Source organism: Pinus tabuliformis, chromosome 3_2 (assembly GCF_031772625.1).
Source record: "Pinus tabuliformis cultivar Carrire ecotype Pingquan chromosome 3_2, CPIR1, whole genome shotgun sequence".
Taxonomy (NCBI): Eukaryota; Viridiplantae; Streptophyta; class Pinopsida; order Pinales; family Pinaceae; genus Pinus; species Pinus tabuliformis.
Window position 1 is genome coordinate 549,994,392 of NC_142302.1, and position 21,391 is coordinate 550,015,782.

General features: G+C 36.2%; 1 non-coding gene across 1 annotated transcript; it reads right to left on the reverse strand.

The window, feature by feature from the left end:
- Positions 1-18,723: 18,723 nt before the first annotated feature.
- TRNAV-UAC (transfer RNA valine (anticodon UAC)) lies at positions 18,724-18,795 on the reverse strand. The gene has a single exon. It is a non-coding gene; the product is annotated as a tRNA-Val (tRNA).
- Positions 18,796-21,391: the final 2,596 nt, after the last annotated feature.

A 21,391-nucleotide genomic window follows, 5' to 3' on the forward strand; every position in this document is an offset into this window, starting at 1 on the left:
AGGCATATTAAGCAAGAAAATGAAGCACTTAAGGAGTAGAGCAAAGTGGACAAAATTATTCATGATAATACTATGCCTCATTTGGGACTATGGCAAAAGAAGAACAAGAAACTAAAGAAAAAGTGCAGAAAGTTGAGCAGAGAATTAATCAATCTCAAATTCAGATGTCTGATAAGGAAACCCAGGATGGTGGTAGCACCAAGAAAGAAGAGAAGAGGACTGGATGTACTAGCAGAGGCTTCAAAACATATGGATTAAAGGAGAATGACTAAAATTTTTGTTGCATGAGGACATGCAACACCTTCACAGTGGGGGTATGTTGAGTCCCAAACTTGCATCTTCACTATACACCTTTTTAGCCTTCTTTTCCAGTTACTTGACCCACCAAGCCATCAAATCATTGCATATTAGTTTAAAAAGAGCTTATAAAATGGTTTCCTAAATATGTCTTGTGACTGCTGTTTGATTTAGATTTTTGTTCAATCAGCTGCGAAAACTTGTCACTTTCCGCAGCCAGCTCAAGTTTCTGCAGCCATTTTGTTGAAGTCCATGTTACAGGTGTCTACTGGAGAATCTGACCACATAGGCAAGCTGCAAATGACGTGTACATGGAGCGTGTCCCCTTGGTTCAGCCGAATCACTCACAAACAGCCATGGTCAAGGACAGTCAAAGCAGTGGTCAACCTAAGAGTTTTGCGGTGGCACGACTCTGTTTTTACCACGTGAAGATTTGCGTGGCAAGTTCCTCAATCTCCAGAGGTGTGCTAACACCTGTGGATCGATCTGTGAACCAAATCGAACAGCCACCACTCCTTAGATTTAATTGTCACGGCTACCATACTGCTAGATCTCAGGACGTGGTTATTCACGTGTCTATTTGGCAGCGCAGAATTTAGGAATTAGTTGTAGCATCCTCAGTTATAAATAACACGTTATCATACGCTTGATAGTTAGCTTTTTATATGTAATCTTGACTGTTTTTACAAGCCCACTGTGTCGTGCTATATCTTTATCTTATGACTGCATTTTAATATATGAGAAGACAGTGTTCTTAAGTTCAATTCGTGACGGAGTATTGATTGGCTGAGGTTGCAGAGGGACCCTGTACACCAAGGCTCTGTACTACTGTATATTTTCTTGCTTTCTTTCATTATGTTACTACTTCCATAATCATTTGCTTGTATATATTACACTGTTCTGATATTCATGTTAACTATTGTCCATAATTTCTTTTATGCTTTCTCATGATTGTTAACTGATCAGTATTTTCTTTCAGGTTCCTGTAGACAGCTCGGGCAATTTCACATAGTTTTTAATGACTAATGACATGAAATCATCTTGTCCTTCTGCTGATTTATGTTCTGAGTTTTAATTCCAGCATTGTCATTCCTTTCAGTTCTATTTTACTTATTTACTTTCATGCAATTTAGATCTCATATTACTCTATTTGTTTATGATTACCTACTATAGCCAGAGCGACTCAAATAGTGAGGAATCAGAATATTAGTTGATGTAGTATGATTTAGTTTACTTTTCTGCAAGTTAGTGATTAGATTACTCATGTCATTTTCAGGGATTGAAATATGAATGTGTAGTTTAATCATAGTTTCATTTTATGCAATTTCATTTCCTGCAATTTAGATATCAGATTACTCAATTTGTTTATGATTACCTCCTATAGCCAGAGCGAGTCGAATGGTGAGGGGTCAGAATATGAGTTGAAGTAGTGTGATTTAGTTTGCTTTGCTTACAGTCTTTGAATTGCTTTGAGTTCAGTTTTTTTTTTTTTTTTTATACAACAGCAAGGATACTAGGCTTCATTGTCACTAGCTCACTGTTTTGGTACATTTTTATTTTCTCTTAGGAATTGATTTCATCACAGTAAGTTTTGAAACCTTTTTGAGAACTTTAAAGTTTGGAAAATCATTGTAGAAGTCACCATTGCCATCCATACTTGACTTTCAATTTTGCCATCTTACATTAGGGAATCAAAAGAAGATAAACCCAAAAACAAACCAAAACTCAAAAACGACAAAGAAATAAGAAATCGGTTATCTTGCATATACAGTGCACTTTACTTCAGCAGTTTACGACTCTCGGATTGACATTTTAAATAGCAATTTAGAACACACTAAATTGACCAAACAAGTAGTGGCTCCATTGCTCCACTATTGGAGCTAGTGGTGTTCGTTTTATACATATGTATTGGGAATTTACTTAATATATTAAGCTTGATGGCTAACACATTCTTCATCCATGGATTATGAATATTTGTAAGACTGTTCTGTGAATATTTTTTATTCATGTTTGTTTTCACCTGTACTAAAGTAGTTCAACTATTTCGGTTATTTTAGTGCTTATCATATTTAGAATGTGTTGTAATGGTTGTAATGGTTGTTGCATATTTATGGAATATTCCACTGGATGTTAGATGAATCTTTCCTTTTTTGTGTGTGTCTTTGTTAGAGTGGTACTATTACCTCTCTCTCGACAAACCTACAACTGAATGCTCACTCAGCATACTCACTTACTTTTTGAAGGTACATATGTGATCCTCTCTCGTGTTTACAACTAGAGCTAAGGAAAATATTTAAGAAAATGGTAACTAGGTCGTATTCTGGATGGAGCTCCTATCCCAAACGATGTGAGGTCTAATTGGGACCACATATTAGAGAGATCCCTTTGAATGTTGGCAGGTCCAACACTATCATCAATACTCAATAATGTGCTTCAATTATTCTACACAACTAGTTTCGTTCTTGCGAACAAATGTTCCTAAATCATAATTAAAAAAGAGACTTGTATTTTTACTATTTTAATAAACCTTGCACAACGCCTTCTACACATTCGTTTGAATGCACAATACTTTTTTCTTCACACGTTCCACACAAATATCTTGTACTAATTATCATAATAATATGTCCATAAGAGAGAGCAGTTGCCGCAGAAGCATATTACTGCATGCAGTTTCAATTACGCTCTCTCAGATGGAAGAAATAGAAGCGAGATAAATTTCAGTAGGAACAAGAACTGGTTATTATATAAAATAGTCAATTGAATAAAGGTTTTGCATACTATGAAAAAAATATATACAAAAATCACATTTCAATGAGCAAAATCTTTGTTTAGCAAATTGCGGAGAAAGTTCATTTTGTGGAAGAAACTTTTGTACTCTCACACACAACCACCTTCGCATAGCTTCATCGACATGTTCATATGGATATGATATTTAAACAAAGTAATGCTCTCTTGTGAAAAATAAAGCAGATAGCGGGGAAGGAAGATTATTGTATGAAGGGAAGTTCAATGTGAAGAAGTTTAGCTCATTGTGTCGACCTCCTCACATTGAACTTTTGTCCACACAATAATATTTTCGAAGTTGACACTTGAAAAAATAAGATAAATACACCATTTTTAAAATAGAAAAATAAATTTTACTTGTTGTAGGATTGCATAAATCTCTCAAACTTTCATTTTATTCACTTCGACATTCCACACACGGGGCTTCACTCAATGAACCTCTAACATATCACATGTGTTCATGACATATTAAACAATACCCTTAATTTGAATACATATTGGAAAATACGTCCAAAAATCACATTATTTAACCCCTTACCAATACAAACCCAATACACCTTCCAAATTTAAAAAACCCCTAATTTCACTAGATATTGTAGGTATCCATTTTTTCATTAACATTTTTTATACCCCTTTATATTTTCATTACCTTTGAACTCCATTTTTTATACCTACGAATATAAAACCCCTTTACCCCCAATATATTATGTCATATTTCCTCAATATAAATCCCCCAATATGAATGCACGTGGTATGGTATTGTTACCTCAATGAATCCCCTGTGATTCCAAAAAATATATTAATAATAAAATAAGTATGCACAACCACCTCCACCTCTCAATAATGTTGTGAGTCTGTTAGAAAATAGAAATAGAGCCAGAGATTGTTCACACAACACAAATAACCCATTTTATTGATCACATAAGACACTTACATATATAATAATTTGATCATTAACTCCAACAAATTATGACTCAGACATGACTCAACTCCAACTCATAACATAGGAACCAACAGCTTCTAGACTGACGCCTAGGGACTCACAGTGACAACTGCACATGACATGGAAGAATTACTTCCAACACCCTCCCTTAATGCTTACATGGACAACACATACTACAACAAAAAAGATAATATATGTCTCACTAGTCTTCATCAACACTCACATCCACTCTGGAATCTCGCAAACTCCACTCTTTCACCACCACATCTTCGAGCTGTCACTTGACCTCCATTTAAAACGTAACCACCTCTGACCATCATTGATGAACTTTGCAAGATCAACAATATTGACACCTTGGCTCATCGAGGCTTCTGTGATAAGAGCTATCAAGTAATGAACCATCCTATGGACCAACCACCATCTGTTGGATATTTCGCTTTCGGCTATTCGTCAGTTGCTAGGATGGAGGTCTAGATACTGAATGTGTTTAAAAGTTGATCAAACAACTTAACCTTACAAGAATTGATGTTTCAGACACCGGGGCTTCCAGTTTAAGAAAACACCAACCCTTTTTATACCCATAATAGAAAACTACCACAAACATAAACTCACACAATAGAAGAAAAAGAAAGACCCAAAATAAACACTAACCCACAATAAGCTCATACAAGACATCCATTACTAGATTAGACATTTTAATTCATTGCTTGGAGACCTGATCTGAACTTTGACCTCGTCGGATTTTTCCATCGCCTCTAGAAAATTCAGATTTTTTCATCAACTTTGGAAAAACTAAATTCTCTGCATCATTTTCGACCTACTATTCCAAGGCATTAGAAATAATTGATATAGATCCATTTGAAGCGGAATCCATTTTCTTCATCTTAAAAATGATATTGTTGTGCCATTGCCATACACCCTTTCGCTTGCAAAGGAAATTGGAGGACTCGACCCAACAGATAACCATTGGATCATATTCATTCCGCAATGTCTTGTCACCTTGCAATTGCAATTGATGTTCAACGATTGAAGCTCGTTGAGATTGAAAATGGCGGCTACGCTTTTCGGTGATGAAGCAGTGCGTGGTCTTGCGGCCAAGGAGCCGGAGTCTGGACTCTGAGCAGTGTGAGATGAGGACAGTGTTGGATCCCACATTTGACACCATAATACAGAATGCGAGGATGAAACCGACCATTGGGCTAAAAATAGATTTGGCAAAGAACCACGAAGCCCGAACCACAATCCATGCGTGATCTTCAATGCACTCATGTTGTTTCTTTTTAACGGAATTAAAAGAATAAGAGAGTGCTAAATGGATCTTCCCTGACATGATTTTTTGACGGCTTCTACCCATCTCTGACATGATTTTCTGACGGCTTCTACCCATCATGACCGCATAGATCATCAGTGTAATCAATTCGGCAATGTTTGTGCACAGGATTGTGTCGTGCACTGTAAACGCTTTCGGCAAATCAGGAGCAGGGAAAAAATACACATATATATACCCCAGGGAAACAAATCAACCTTAGGTTCCGTGATCCATGCCTTCGCTGATTGTGGAACCTCTGGATCTTGAATCGCCATGAATTCAACCCACACAGTGGAATTAATGATAAATAGATTTTGTTGATGAATCTTTGTTCATGCTCTTGTGCAGAAGTGCAGAGGAATTCCATTGTATGGAGAAAATTTACTATGTAGAATTCCGCACTTCACACTAAGAGATTTTATTGATAATATTTTAGATATAAATAATGCATATCTATGTAGTTTGTTTTCATTTTATTTTAGTTATAAATAAAATGTTCATTGTGTGCATCTATGTAACTTTGCACTAAAAGATTTTATTGCTAATAGTTTAGTATTAAATTATTGACATGTGTTGTTTTCAAATTCAATTTCCATATCATTGAACATTTTAGTAGTTGGGACTAAAAGATTTGTTCGACTGAGGAAATTGAGCACGAAAAGGTTCAAATTTAATATACCATATCACAAAAGAATCTTGATTATGAACTTTTGTTCATATTGTTAATAATAAACAATGAATATTTCAGTAGTCAATTTGCATAGAACTATGAATAGAACTCATTATTAAATAATTTTGAATTTGTTATAAAAAAAATTTAGTTTAATTTATATCTATGATTTTTAGATATATATATATATATATATTTTTAAGTAGGGAAGTCCTTATGTAGAAGTTTTTCTGGCGAGTAAATATTTTTCTTCAGAGCAAAGTGTTTCATTGTAACCTTTGGACAATGACAACTATGTACAAGGAACTAAGCCGTATCAAATAACATAGAATTAGTAAACGAAACTCATTAATTGATTAAAAGTTGTAATGGAAGAATCAAATATTAACTCAGATGAATTGTAGTTAGTAATTATATTCTTAAGAGATCTATGCCTTGGGGACAAAACTATTGTTAAACATTATTTTTTTCTTAATCAATAATGTTGTATGAGATATAAAACAATTTTTCAGAGCATGTGTTCGAATACAAATAAAAAACGTTATCATAAAATTGATACATCCAAGTAGTTTTAAATGGAATAGTTCCTGTAGTTCAATTTGTAAATATGGGAACTAATTTGTACAATGAGAGCTTTGTGCAAGGAACTAAATAACATAGAATCAGCAAACAAATCTCAACTAGATCAAAACTCTAATATAGAGAGTTTTTCGCTATAGGCAAAGGAGGTGTATCGAAAACATAATTGATTAATTATTCCACCAAATGAAATCTATGTAGGTCTGAAGACGTGCAAATATTCTATTATTAATAGATATATGTCAAAGATGCAAAATTATTGTCAAATGTTCAATTTCATTTAAAGTAATAACATAACATTCAATATAATAGAAAAGATGAAAGTTTTTTTTTTTCTTTTTTTAATCAGATTCAATAAGAATTATATTTAGAATAAAATTTCAGTGACAGTGACCATACAGTATTTCTTTATGTAGAGATTTCACTATGGAAGAAACTTATGATAAATCCATACAAGGAACTATATAACACAGTAACCGAAAGTTATTTCACTGTGCGCAAAAAGGGTGTGTTAGAAACATAATTAACTAATTACTCTGTGGACTAAAATTCGTGCAGGTCTCAATACATTGTGTTCGTATCCTATTATTAAAAGATATATTTATAAGGTTCAAAACCATTTCCAAATGTTCAATTCGTTCAACAAAACAACACAATACAATGTAATAAAAAAGATGAAAGCATTTTTTTTAAAGTTATAGAGACCACTGTCATAACATTGACATAGAATCAGATTCAATAAGAATTATAGTGAAAATAAAATGTTAATGACCATGACCATGACCATATCTCATATTTATACGAGTTTATATTCAAAACATAGTCTTAAAAGATAAAATTGCTGAATAGAATCAGAATTGTGCAAAGAAAATTGTAAAGTAGATGGATTTGTAACTTGTTGTAGGAAAAAATAGTTTTTCACTTCCTTAAATGGTATCCGCAGTCACAAAACAAAAATATGTAACATGCATTAAAATTCCATGACTCGTTGAAGAAACGAATGCACCATTTTTTTAATGTAGTCTATGTTGGGGGAAATTGTAACTTCCATTTTCACATTTTTAGTGAGAATCTCTTTTTCAATTTCCCTAGTTTCTTCCTGCACCTCGACAACCAAATTAGTGTTTTGCTTATTGAACTTGGAAAAATTAATTATACATGTGTCAATATGTTCTACAGTTAAATCATTTGTGTTATCAAACTCTACTACCATTTTATGTTTCTTCTCCTCCAATCGAGTTTGTAACTTGTCATTTGAAATTAACTCAGAATCCTGCAACATGTGTAGACCGTTTACACCTTTTATAATATCCATTGCCCTGAGATAGGCACTAACTTTCCTTTTACATAGGTCACTACATGAAGAATTGATATTCTTAAGGGTAGTGACCCTTTCCTCCCATCCAACTTCCAGTTACTTCACTAGTTCACTATGTAGTAGCTGTTAGTTTTTCTTTTAGAAAGCAGAGAGTAGTTATAGCCTCTGCTTAAAAGTATATAATTCATTGTCAATGAATTTCTTGTCTTCTGTAATATTATTATTAACCAAGTTCGTAAATATCATTAGTTTCTTTTGCAAATGCGTTAAATCACAAACTTCTTTCCATGCATCATGAATAATTTCTAATCTTTGGCATATGTTGTTGAGGATATATGCCTTCACTACATTAAGAAGATTCACAACCTTGTTATATTTTTGTAGTATTGCAACAAAAAAACTTGACGATGAAGGTGACAATACTTCCAATGGAGTCGTTAACAAAGAAAATGGAATTGCGATATCTTGTAGTTCTTTTAAATTATTTTTTAGCATATGATTTTCTGCAAGCACACTGGAAACATTTTGAGTAATTGCATCATTGGTAGATTGTTGCAATACCATGAGCCCCATCGTGTCAATGCAAAATATATCAATATCCATGTGTTATTGATCAATAACCTTTTTTTTTTCAACCTTTATCTTTTCAACTCTCAATTTTTTTTTGGTCTTGGCATGTTTTTCTTTTTGCAATCAAATAGGCGTTCACCAAAAATAATGTCCTCTTCTACAATTTGCTCCATTATTTTTTGATTCTCTGTTAAACGAGTAAAAACCTAGTTTGGTGGTTCATTACTATTAGTTTCCACGTCTATAGCTCATTGAATGCTCTCTCTATTCACAATAGTTTTGGACTTGGATATTTGAACTGTATGCATCTGGTCTGGAAAGAATTTGCGAAAATTATCTTGCACATCTCGATGACTTGTTGAGTCACCAATAACCAGTTTTCAAGAACCAAGATTTCTCCTCTTTCCTTGAGTTGTGAATAATGTTGCATCAGTAAAAGGTGTGGAAGGTGAAGACTATTGTGCATGATCCATGGATTTTTCTTTCTGTTTTTCTTCAGCTACTCTTTGCACGCCCATTATCGATAATTGATACTTTATTTTCTACAAATTTAATAAACTACATGTTGTGTAAACATATTTTGAATTAGACAAAGATTTAAAGGCACTATGTTCTTACACATTATGACATGCAAAAATTACATAGTTACTTTGTTCCGATGTAATTTAAGTTATTAGTGCAAAGAATATGTCAATATGAGAGGTAAAATAGAAATCAATAATAAATTAATAAGATGCAAGGACTACTATCTATGTTAAAAAAATTGCTAAAATTGTTGTGTTCATGAAGTGCGGAATGAGAAAATACAAATCCCTAAACAACTATGTAGAAAAAGAAATACATTGTAGAGAAAATTGCAAAAGAACCTGGGCAATTGAGAAAATGAACTGTTTCATAATTCTAAATTGGATGAGATGTGAGATCAAGAAAGTATTCGGTAGTGCAAATGTCTATGTTTCACACTATTTTCTTACACAGTATCACATGCAAAAATTGCATTGAATTGCATTGGTTCTTTGTTTAGATGCAATTTAGGTTATTTGGGAAAAGCGCATGAAAATACAAGAGGAAAAAGAGAAAGCAATTGTAAATTGATAAGATGCAGTGACTATTGCACGTGTTAAGAATTTTGCTAAATTTCTTGTGTTCATAAAGTGAAAAATGAGCAAATACAAATCCCTAACCAATTTTGCAGAAAAAAAAAAATGTGTTGTAGAGAAAATTGCATAAGCACTGGAGCAATTGAGAGAATGAACTGTTGAATAATGTTGAATCCACTAAGATATGAAACTAGTAAGTATATCACCAAAGCAAATGTCTATGTTTCTCTTCTTTTTTTATTACAGATTCAAATACTGCTTGGTTGATTGTATAGGTATAAATAACTTTCTTTGTTTATCTGCCACTTATATTTGTCTCCATTTTGCAATTTGTTGCTTCGGTACCAAACACTAGTTGTTTCTATTATTCGTGCAAAAACTACCACATATGACACTATCAATAGATAGCAATTAAAAATATCAAAGCCAACGTTTACAGGAAGTAATGGAAATAAATATTGATATTGCAAAACCATCTTGTCCAATTATTGTGTATTTTCGTATTAATTTAATATTATTGAAATACGTGTCATACAAATAGAATTTGCGATACAATATATGACCATTGTCTATATGTACTACATTTTGAAAGGTTTTCCACTGAAATTTTCAGCATAAATTGTGCAAAATATGTCAATGATTTGTTGGATTAACTATTCTGGGTGAAATTTCTACACAACCTGATAGTTGTACAAGTTTTCGAAATGGCTAAGTGCATATATGCAGTAATAATAATAATAATAATAAAGCTCATGACAATAGTTGTTTCTATCATGAATTGATTTAGTTACTGAGCTGGCCCCCACCACTCAATCATTAATGCCTTTGTTTTATTTTGATAGTGTAATACAAAAAACGATGAAGGGTACACAATTTTCAATATCATGGTACAAAGCTAATTGCCATAATGCATTCCAGCTGGCTATGTATACATTTTCTCATGATTTTTGACAAAGGTTAATTAATTATTATTATTATTAGTATTAGTACAATGCCAATAGTACTCACCACCATTTTTCCTTAGTCGTTGTGAGATTCAAATATGATTTATAGATTTATCGACACATTTAACACTTTCAATAAATAACAATTGAAAATTTTGAAGGGAACATTAACGGTAACTGGTAAAATAAATCTTGAAATTCAAAAATTATTTGCTTTTTTACTATGGAAATTCTTATTGTTATAATGTTGTCGATATATGTATACCGTGGTCTAACCAACCTTCAAATTTTCCTAGAAAATCATGGAAATTCCTACAATATTTTGATAAAATTCGTTAGAAATTTTTTTCCACCATCAAAAACACAATTAAACACTCTCGGGGTTAGATTCCTTCATTTTTTTCCTCTGAATCTCATACAAAATTTTGTTATATTAGTGAAATTGTAGCTTAGAGAACATCATCAATAATAACTAAATAGTAAAGTGCACAATGACATTCACAAATATATATTATGCGAACATGTATTCAGGTACTCTCTGCGATGAATCGAATTGACAACTGGCCCCACTACTTTGTAAAACCGAACCAAATTTAATTTACAAATAACTTGGCACATCTATTCCTCCTGAAACTTGACACACATTTATGATGTAGTGCAAACGTTATTCCACACAGACACATGTAATTTTAAACTATTTGATTTTGGCAAACGTCACGATTTCAAATATGTGTGGAAGGATGGTGTGTGGAATAAGGAACATAAACCTCCCACTACTTTGTAAAACCGAGCCAAATTTAATTTACAAATAACCTGGCACATATATTCCTCCTGATACTTGACACACATTTACGATGCAGTGCAAATGTTATTCCACACAGACACATGTAATTTTAAACTATTTGATTTTGGCAAACATAATGATTTCAAATATGTGTGGAAGGATGGTGTGTGGAATAAGGAACATAAACCTCTCCACGCACATACATTCACATTTCGATTTTGCTCCACATAGTGAGATATCCACACAAGAGTTCATGGAGTATTGACATGTTAACTTTAAGTTTATGCTCTTATGCTCTTAAGTGAAACTTTTTTTTTCTACACTAAATAATCTGCAATTGTATTTTTTGTCGAAACACCTATGGAACTTCTCTTTGAATGTAGAGAGTAAGTGCAAAAAGATCAAAGCCATATACAATATCAAATATTAATTATCAATTTTAATGTTGCGTGAAGTTCACATGTGCATTTTTCCTCCACACACACATCCTTTGAATAGAACCTAGGTGTTGTAGCGGCTACAACCACCCTCCAAAATTTTTCCTTAGTTTTGTTTTGGAGCCTCCCTACCAACCATCCTTAGTAGCATGTCTTGCATTGTCAAGTACATGAGCTTCAGTGGTTTTCTAGTAGTAGGACGACCTATGCATGATGCCTTATTTCACTCCCCTCACAAGCTGCTTCCCTAGACTTGGTCCAGCTGCTGGCTGAGCAGCTCCCTCAAGAAATTGCACAATTCTAGAGGGGAACCAACCTTCCCTCCAGAAATTGCGCAATCCTGACTAGGATCCTACTGGGCTCAGAAATTGTGCAATCCTGTCAATCAACCTTCCTAGTAAAAACTGCGCAATCTGGCCCAGCAAGACTGCTCAACCCAAAAATTGCGCAATTCTAGGTAGCAGTCAGCTACTTAGCCCAAAAATTGCATAATCCCTCTGGGCAGCTAGCCCATCTCCCTCCTAGAAATGCACAAATTTCTCCCTCAGGCAAGCAGGCTGTTGCATGTGCCATCAGGTTGACCAGTTCCACTTGGGACCGAGAAAACTTGACTTTCATGCATGGCTTGATTTTTCCCCGAAATAGAAAAAAGAAACATGCAAAAGCATCCCTAGATTTTAGGGAGCTATTTTTAGCAGCTGGAGGTTACATGCAAAGATCGTTTTAGAAACTTTCCTCCAAGTGTCACTTTTCCTAGATTTGTGGCATGCGTGTCATGAGCTTCAAAATTATTTATTTGATGCTTCAGAGCTCACTTCTTCACATCGATCTTGGAGCTCTGACATCCCACAACACATCTAGGAGTCTTCGACACATCTAGCTCAGCTATTTCCAGGTAAGTCCGCTTAACTTGTCTTTTGCAACATTTCTGTCGCTTTTTGTGTTTTGGCTTGTGTGAGTGTTGTCTGCTTGATTTCTGTGAATGCTTGTTATCATTTGCATGCATATTAGCTTGTACTAGCACCATTTTAGTTTTCATTAGCATCTCACTATTGTCGCATGCATGACACTATTTTGCACGAATGATCGTTGATTTGGCGACTCGCTTCACACACATGCATGTTGTTCCATTTTCTGAATCTTGCATTCACTATTTGCATGCATGATCATTCACTCTTGCTTACACTCAGTATCGCCATGCATTCACATCCACATTTTCTTTCAGTTGCCCGTCGGCGGGTCTAGGCAGCCTTGGCCCAATCTCTACCTCACCAAGATGACATTGCACAATCCTAAGAAAGAAGGCTTTGACTTCCTCCTAGAAAATGTGCATTTCTACCCAGTGACTGTCCTCCAGTCTTGCATTATGCAATTCTAAGAGGTAGTGATTGTTGGCCCATAAAAGTGTGCAATGCAGTCATTGGTTCTACAACCCTTGCCAGCTGAAATTGTGCATTGCCTAATCCCAGCACCCAGCAAGCCAGTTTGGATTGCGCATTGTGAAATTCCAGTAGTAATCCAACCTCCTAGTAGTCTGGACTTACTTTTGCGAAGTTCTGGCAGCAAGTATTCTAGCCTCCTAGGAAAAATTGTGCAATCCTTGCCAGTCAATCCCCAGGTATGTTGCATGTCGTTCCCCAAGTTTGTTTTGGTTTTAGCCGAGAGATTTCTTGCCATGCATGTAACCATGTCTCCAGATCTACCAGGTGTTCATCTGCCTCTCAGTAGTTCAGTATCAATGGCATACAAGAGAGGAGGATCAAAGGACACTAACAGAAGCGCAACTGGAGCAGGAGTTAAGCGAGTGTCTACAAGTTTTTTGATCTACGAAGACACCAAGCTGATTATAGACAAGGACATCAAGTTGAAATGGCAAGAGGTCAATGATGAATTCGCAGGAACATTTGGGGAAGACCTCGAAGACGTCCAAGTCTATGTGAACATTCACAAGTTTGGCTTGTGCCAGATTGCATGCAAGTATCTCGTGTTCCCATGCGCAGACATGATATATTGGATCGTCTCGCACACTGATCCTGATACGATGACATTGAGTAGCGTCAGTTGATAGGAGATTTCTACCTTTAGGGCATAGGATTATGAACAAATGTACCATATGTCGAAGTGAGTGATCACCATGGAGACACCCTTCAGCATACCCAGCAGTAATGCCAACTCTACGGATATCTTGAAGAACTGGGTAAAGGAGCTAGCCAAATTTAGGATGATGCCCAACCAAGTTTACAAAATGAAGATATTGCGGAAGGCGTATCAATACTTGGTCGTCTTTGCATGTCGCTTGTATGGGAAAGAGAGTACGAAAACCTTCCCATATATTTGGGTGCTCGCGTTCGACCAACTAGCTAGTGAAGGCAAAGCATGCAACTGGTCTGACATGTTGCCTCACAGGCTAAAGGAACAAGTGACAAGAGCTTGGCAACCGCCCAAAGGTCAGCAAAACAAAATCTACATGTTCGCTTACATCTTGGATGCAATCTGTGCCCGTTGGAGTTCCCAGGCTTGAAGTGGGCATGGACATTGATCGAGACCTTTGTGAACATGTATTGTATAATGTTGTCCAAATGAAGCTTCAGAGGAGTCATCACACAACTGTTGGATCATTTTTTCACCCCTGGTGTACAAGAAGATATTTTAGAAGGATACACCTTGCATGTTGAAGGCAACAACGGAGGCACTGATCGACATAACATATTGGTATGCCTCACCGTTCGACACCTTCATACGGATGTACAATGAGGAGAAACCTCCACATGTTTTGCCGAACTTTTCCTTGAGCAAGCTCTTCATGCGGGAAGTATCATACCACATCTCGACAAGACTGTCATCTAGGTTGCACCAGAAGAAGAAGGCACCTTGGCCCGCTCTTCCATTGTGAATCGGGTTATACAAGATATGGAATTTCAGCATGCAAACGTCGAAGAAGGGGAGATCAAGAAGTATGCATTCGACGCTTGAAGCTACAATCCATATGACCCACATTGTTTTGTAAAAGATCATTGCATGAGAGTATAGCTTCAGTGGATCCATGGGGCCTGTCATTGGGCGGAGGAAGACCCATGGAGATATTGTTACAGCTTCTCCAGGCCCAATGAACTGGTCGGCATCACTGTGAAATGGTTAGCAAAGAAGCGTGAAGCAACATCTAAGAGAGCACTAGGAGTAGCAGTAGCAGAGGTAAACATACCAGCACGTGACAAAGGCAAGAGGAAGATTGTCGATAGCATGAAGGAAGAATAAAGCTGCAAAATCTGAGTAGACCCACTTGTAGAGAAAGCAACTTTGGCAATAGAGGTGAAGAGGCAACAAAACGATAGGAGGAACATGCAAAGGCAAAGAGAAAAATGGAGAATGGAGGAAACAAAGAAGGAGTTGCATGAGTTGAAGGAGAAACTCCGAAAGGAACAAGAGTTGCATAAATAGGAGAAGGAAGTGTAGCAAGAACAAGTATAGGAGGGGGCGCAATATGTATAGATAGATGAAATTGCACCCGTATAGGTAGTCGACTCATTCAAACAGCTGGCACCAAGTAGACAGGGTGAACAATCACAGGAGTAGGACATCGCTCAAGAGATTGAACAAGCACTTGAGCAAATGGATATGGATATGAAGCAACATGAGTTAGAGAAAGACATAGAATTCATGCCTTACCACTAGGAGGTCGTCTTACCAGCTTCACCAGATCCGGAAGCGGAGAAAGTCCCAAGCGACCAAGGAGACATTGTGATCCTTAGAAACAATCCGGAATGGGAGATGCACAACATCTCATTCGGTGAGTCCCAACGTAGAGTTGTGCAATCTTATAGAGTGTCAACTTCGGATTATCACCAATCTCCTATGCAGTTTGAGGAACGAGTGATCATGTCTGACACGTGCAAGCATATAGAAGCATTGGCCGATGCTACCAGAGCATATGCCGAAGCCACTAGCTCAAGTGGTTGCTTCTTGATAGTTGAAAATGAGCAAATGGCTAAGGAGTTACAGACGACCAAGCAGGGATGAGAACTGGTTACAGCATTTGCCCAAGCAGAGTTAAAGAAGGCAATACTGGATGAAGTATTGTCCCTTGAAACATTCATGCAGGCGTTGTATTCCAAGTTTGGTACTGTGCATAAGGCAGTTGTCCAGCTCAACAGTTGGCATCAACGATGTGTTAGGAGAGCATGTATCTTGTCAAATGTGAATGTTGTTGTTGATTACATGCAAACATGGACAATGAGATATAAGGGAACCTCGTTACACTTGCCCAAGATGATGAAGCTTAGAGTGGTCGAGTTAAAGGCACGCATCCGGAATCAGATCCAGAACTATGAAGATCTCCCATAGCTCATCACTAGTTTGCAGGGTTCCCATGCACGGGTATTCATGAGTATGGATGTTGTTGTGTGTGCACATGTGATCCCATCTATTGGGACACTCATCGAGGCAAAGGAAAAGGCACAAGTTCGACTGGATCTTGACTCGTACTTTGAGGAGTTGATGCGCGTAGCCACCAACCCAGACTTGGTGATCAATGTAGACACCATGCATAAATATGTTGTTGGTCCAGCTGCACTCAGGATAATGATGTGCATGATATCAGATTAGTTGGACATAGAAGCATGAGTAGTGTACCTAGATGATATGGAGGCAAGAGTTTGTTTCCAGAAGGATGTCACCACAGAGTACACGGACACCATCGTGGACTACCAAGCATGGCATCAGTTTGCCACTGTCGACCATCGTGAGGATGTCAAAGAGTTGGTCTTCCCACAATTTTCCGAGTCATAGTGATGTCTTGCATGGCTTTCTCAAGCCTATTTTGTCTCACATGGGTACATGTGTAGATTATATATGATGTCTTGTCAAATGGAAGTTCAAGTGTCGATAGTTGGATGTAACAGTCATAGAGTAGATAAAGAGTCGTGAGGATAGATGAACAGTCAAAAAGGGGAATGTCAAGGGCCACCCCACCCTTTTCTATACATAGTCCCTCATAACTCATTGTAGAGGCTTTTGGTCATCCAAGCTTCCGATAGGAGTATCCTAGAGATAGCTTGGACAATACTGCAATGAGCCTGGGCTTGTCCACTGTGCAGAGTTAGTATATCTCTTTGGAGGAGTAGGCAACAGTGACTGTAACATTTCGTTGTCAGAACTAGTGGTTGGTCATGGTTGTATTGTATGACTGGAACTTACAGTTATTAATATAACATAGCCAACACATTTCATGCATATGTCGTATTGTATTTCAACTATCTTGTTTACTCTAAATGATATATGTATCTGTTTTCTTACGCATGCATGTGAAGCTATTTTCTATATATGTATGTATGAATCTTACCAAAATGTGATGTTGGTTTAACCATCAATTTGGATTGCTAGCTCACTTGCTTTCCATTTTGTGATGCATCTTAGCTCACGTGTTCCCTTCTTAACTTTGTGCTTTCACAGGTTTCCAAGGGGCGCACTCACCTCACCCTCCGTGTGTTAGAATTGCTCATGCACCGTCCTGGACTTATTACATATGTCACACCCTTTCTACCAATAGGGACATCTTACTTGCCTCTGTGTGAAACCATGGTCAAGGCGATACCATACGACCCACTACTAGGACTCCTACACCAAACGGTCTAAGTTCTAGTTGGGACCTGTTGTAGCAGCTACAACCACCATCCAAAATTTTTCCTTAGCTTCATTTTTGAGCCTCCCTACCAAATTTTCACAACACCTTGTATTTCTTTGTCAAGTACACAAGCTAAATTAGTGTTTTTCTTGCAAAAAGGCAGCTTGTTGATCATAGCTTCATGCATTCCCCTCACAGGTTGTTCATCCGGACTTGGTCCAGTTGCAGGCTGAGAAGCTCCCTCAAGAAATTGCGTAGTTCTAGAGGGAAACCAGCCTTCCCTCCAGAAATTGCACAATCATGTCTGATAGCCTGTTGGGCTCCAGAATTTTTCAATTCTACCAGTCAACCCTCACAGTGAAAATTGCGCAATTTTCCCCAGCAGGGTTGCTCAGCCCAGAATTTGCGCAAATCTCGGTAGCAATCAACTGCTCTACCCAAAAATTTCACAAATCTCTAGAGAAGCCAACCTAGCTCCGAACCAGAAATGCACATTTCCTTCCAGCAGTTGAGTAGCCACTATAAGAAAAAAGGACATTGGTGAGGGGCGAAAAATGTCACCATAAGCTCTTTGGTGACAGTCAAAAGAGCCTTCGTCACCAAAAGTGGCATTGCAAAAAGTATAGGTGTTTTGGTGAAATTCAAAGTCCGTCACCAATAGTGATTTATAATGATGGATATCGATTGTCACCATTTCATATGAGCAATGGTGACAGACCATAGCCTCTGTCACCAAAAACTGAACACCACCAAAGGTGGTGTCGCCAAAAATATAGGTGTTGTAGTGACATTCAAATTTTGTCACCAATAATGATTTATAATGACAGATAACGACCGTCACCATTTCATATGAGCAATGGTGATGAACCATAGCCTTGGTCACCAAAAAATGAATGCCACCAAAGGTGGCGTCGCCAAAAATATGTGTTATGGTGACATTCAAAGTCCGTCACGAATACTGATTATAATGAAGGATAATGACTATCACCATTTCATATGAACAACAATGATTTATTGTGATGGATCTTTCATGGCTGTCACTATTGGTGCATATATATGGTGACGTTCGTTGATCGTCACCAAAATCCGCATTGCCAGAAGTATAGGTGTTATGGTGACATTCAAGATCTGTCACGAATAATGACTATAATGACGGACAATGACTGTCACCATTTCATATCAACAACAATGATTTATGGTTATGGATATTTGAGGGTTGTCACTACTGATGCGTATATATGGTGCCGTTCATTGACCATCACCATTTCATATTTTGGTGAGGGTCGAAAAATGTCACCAAAGCTCATTGGTGATGGTCAAAAGAGTCTCCGTCACCAAAAATTGATTGTCACCATTCCATATGGATGTCAGGGCACGATGGAATCGAACCACCAACCTCCTGCTTGTAAAGCAGGTGCTCTTCCACTGAGCTAGCACCCTTTAAATAATTGGACTTTGAAACTTCATAAATTGTAAATTCTACAACTTTCAATAAATTAAAGTCTCGACAATATTTTATTAAACAAGAAAGAAACATCGAAGTTGCAGGTCCCTACCTAATGGTTAGGGAAGTTATGAAAAGTGGGTTGTGGGAAAAACAGTTATGTATAAGAGCATCAATATGTTCATTTGAATACTCAATTAGAAGTGAAACTCTAATGACATTTATAGCTTATAAATGACCTATAACTAGAAAATGCACCAAATATTGCAAAGGAAATGTCATAAGTGGATAGCATATGGAAGAAGAGCATTGATGAAGACAGATGCAATATGTTATAGGTTGAGTGAAAGAAAAATCTCAATGTTGTTGTTTGGTGTTTAGATATCTAAATGATATCTAAAGTTATGTGCAAATGTAACACGGGTCTTCGGAAACCATGAATGACATATGACATATGACTATATATATATATATATATATATATATATATATCTCCTTCACATAAACCAACAGGCAATTTGGAATTTCACAAGTCCACACTCAAAACATGATAGCAACCAACAAATAAAAAAAATGACTTGGACAGAAAGCAATAACTTCTCCTTCATTCTTGAGCTGCTTTTGTTTATTTGAATTTGACTTGTGACATTCTTTGTTTGACAAGGAATCAAAATCATCGGTAGTATTAAATTCATCCAACACGGACTTTGGATATCCCACTGACATCTGCATTTTTGTTTCCATGCCTGAAAACCATGGAGTTTCCTATTGATAGTAGAATAAGATGTGTGCATGTTGCTCAAGAACACATTCTTTATTAACAATTTTTACCTGAAAGAAACCAAAGAGACAAAACAATATCAACGTACACAAAATCCCCTATTGAAATGTAATCATAACTTAGCTAAGAAGTCTAAAAGATGTTCTTAATTAATAAACTTTATATTTGAAAATATTGTTTCTTTAGATTTAAAAAAGACTATGTTGTACAATGCTTCTGTCTATTTCTCCAGGAAATTATATCATAGCATGTCACACAGTAGCAATCTACAGTACCTAAAGTAAAAAGACAAATTTGCTCAAGAAAATAGATTTAGAAAAGAGCTTTGAAAACTATAAGTTTGTCATCAAAGCTTTAATTAGTTTAACAACAAACTAGTTGGAGTTTGAAAATCAAAATCATTCATAGGAAAGGAATAGGAGAATGGCCAAAGTTGCTATTCATATAAATAAAGCTAGAGTCACTATTTCCATTGCAAATAACTGAAATTTAGGTAGTGGTCTAACAGTTAGAACTTATTTGCCGAGAAGACTCGTTAATACCATCATTTTTTTCCACGGTCTGTTGTGTCTCTAGATCCATATCAAATAGCTTGTTATTCTCAAGTTCTACATTTCAAGTACTAATTTATGGCTCACCCTTTAAAACACAATTATATTACTCCATTTTATTTTGTTTTGTCAAGAGAATTGGCAGGGCCTTCCCATCCTCTGTTTTACATCATCAATAACCATCCATCAATGATATAAAGAATAACAGATACACAACAAAGGCCAAGGATGTGCTTGTTGTTTACTTATGTTCTAGGACTCATTTGACCTTACTGGTGCAAAAGAGCTCACCCTGAAAAAATAACATCCGCATGGAATTTACAAAGCTTTTTTAAATCAAGCTCCAAGTAAGCCAATCAAAATATGAACATCCTTTTAATCAATAAAATCTCTGACTTCAAATAAAAGTGGCCTAGAATTGAATGTTATATCAACCATGTCATGTAACTAACATTGGGTGAGAAACACAGGCCATGCATATTGGATTAGTGAAATAATTGATTTGATAAAGCTCAAAATCAAAACAGATGACTCACAGCTAAGAAACGCAAATAAATGACTTAGAACTAAGACATGAGGTTTTCCTTTCAACCCCGTTGTTAAATAACTCTTCTTTATGTCATAGACCATTAAACTTTTTTCTGATACCAGGTGGAAATGGTATTGTAGCATTAAACTCTGATAGTCTGTGTCCATGACTACTTCTCAAGATCTGCTCCATTACCAGCATTTGGGGCTAGATAAGATACATGCAAAAACCATCAACATGAAAATGAAATCTACATCCTTGTAAAAAGATGGGAGGAAAAAAAAATCCACAAATTGAAACACATAGTAGGATACCTCATTCCTACAACATGATTATCTTGTCATGAACAATAAAAAAAGAAATCAGGAGAAATGTAAGTTTTGCCACATTTTGACAATGAAATCTTTTGCATATTCTATGAAAAATTGATGAAAGTCACCTAAAGATTGTCAACATCAGGATTATAGTAAAACATAAAGGAACCGCTCCAACACATATATAATCCTAAACATAAGTATCTATACATATAATTATTTATTGAGGACATTGTATTTTGTGAAAATATGGAAGTCAAATCTTTGAAATAACACAATTTATGGTACCACTACCTTACGAAGTCCATTCATTTGAGTATTTACGAAGTCCATTCAGGAATTTCTTCAAAGTTCAAAGTTCAAACAATTAACATGTAGCCTAAAAAAGCTCAGATTTGAAAAGGAGATAACCCAAAG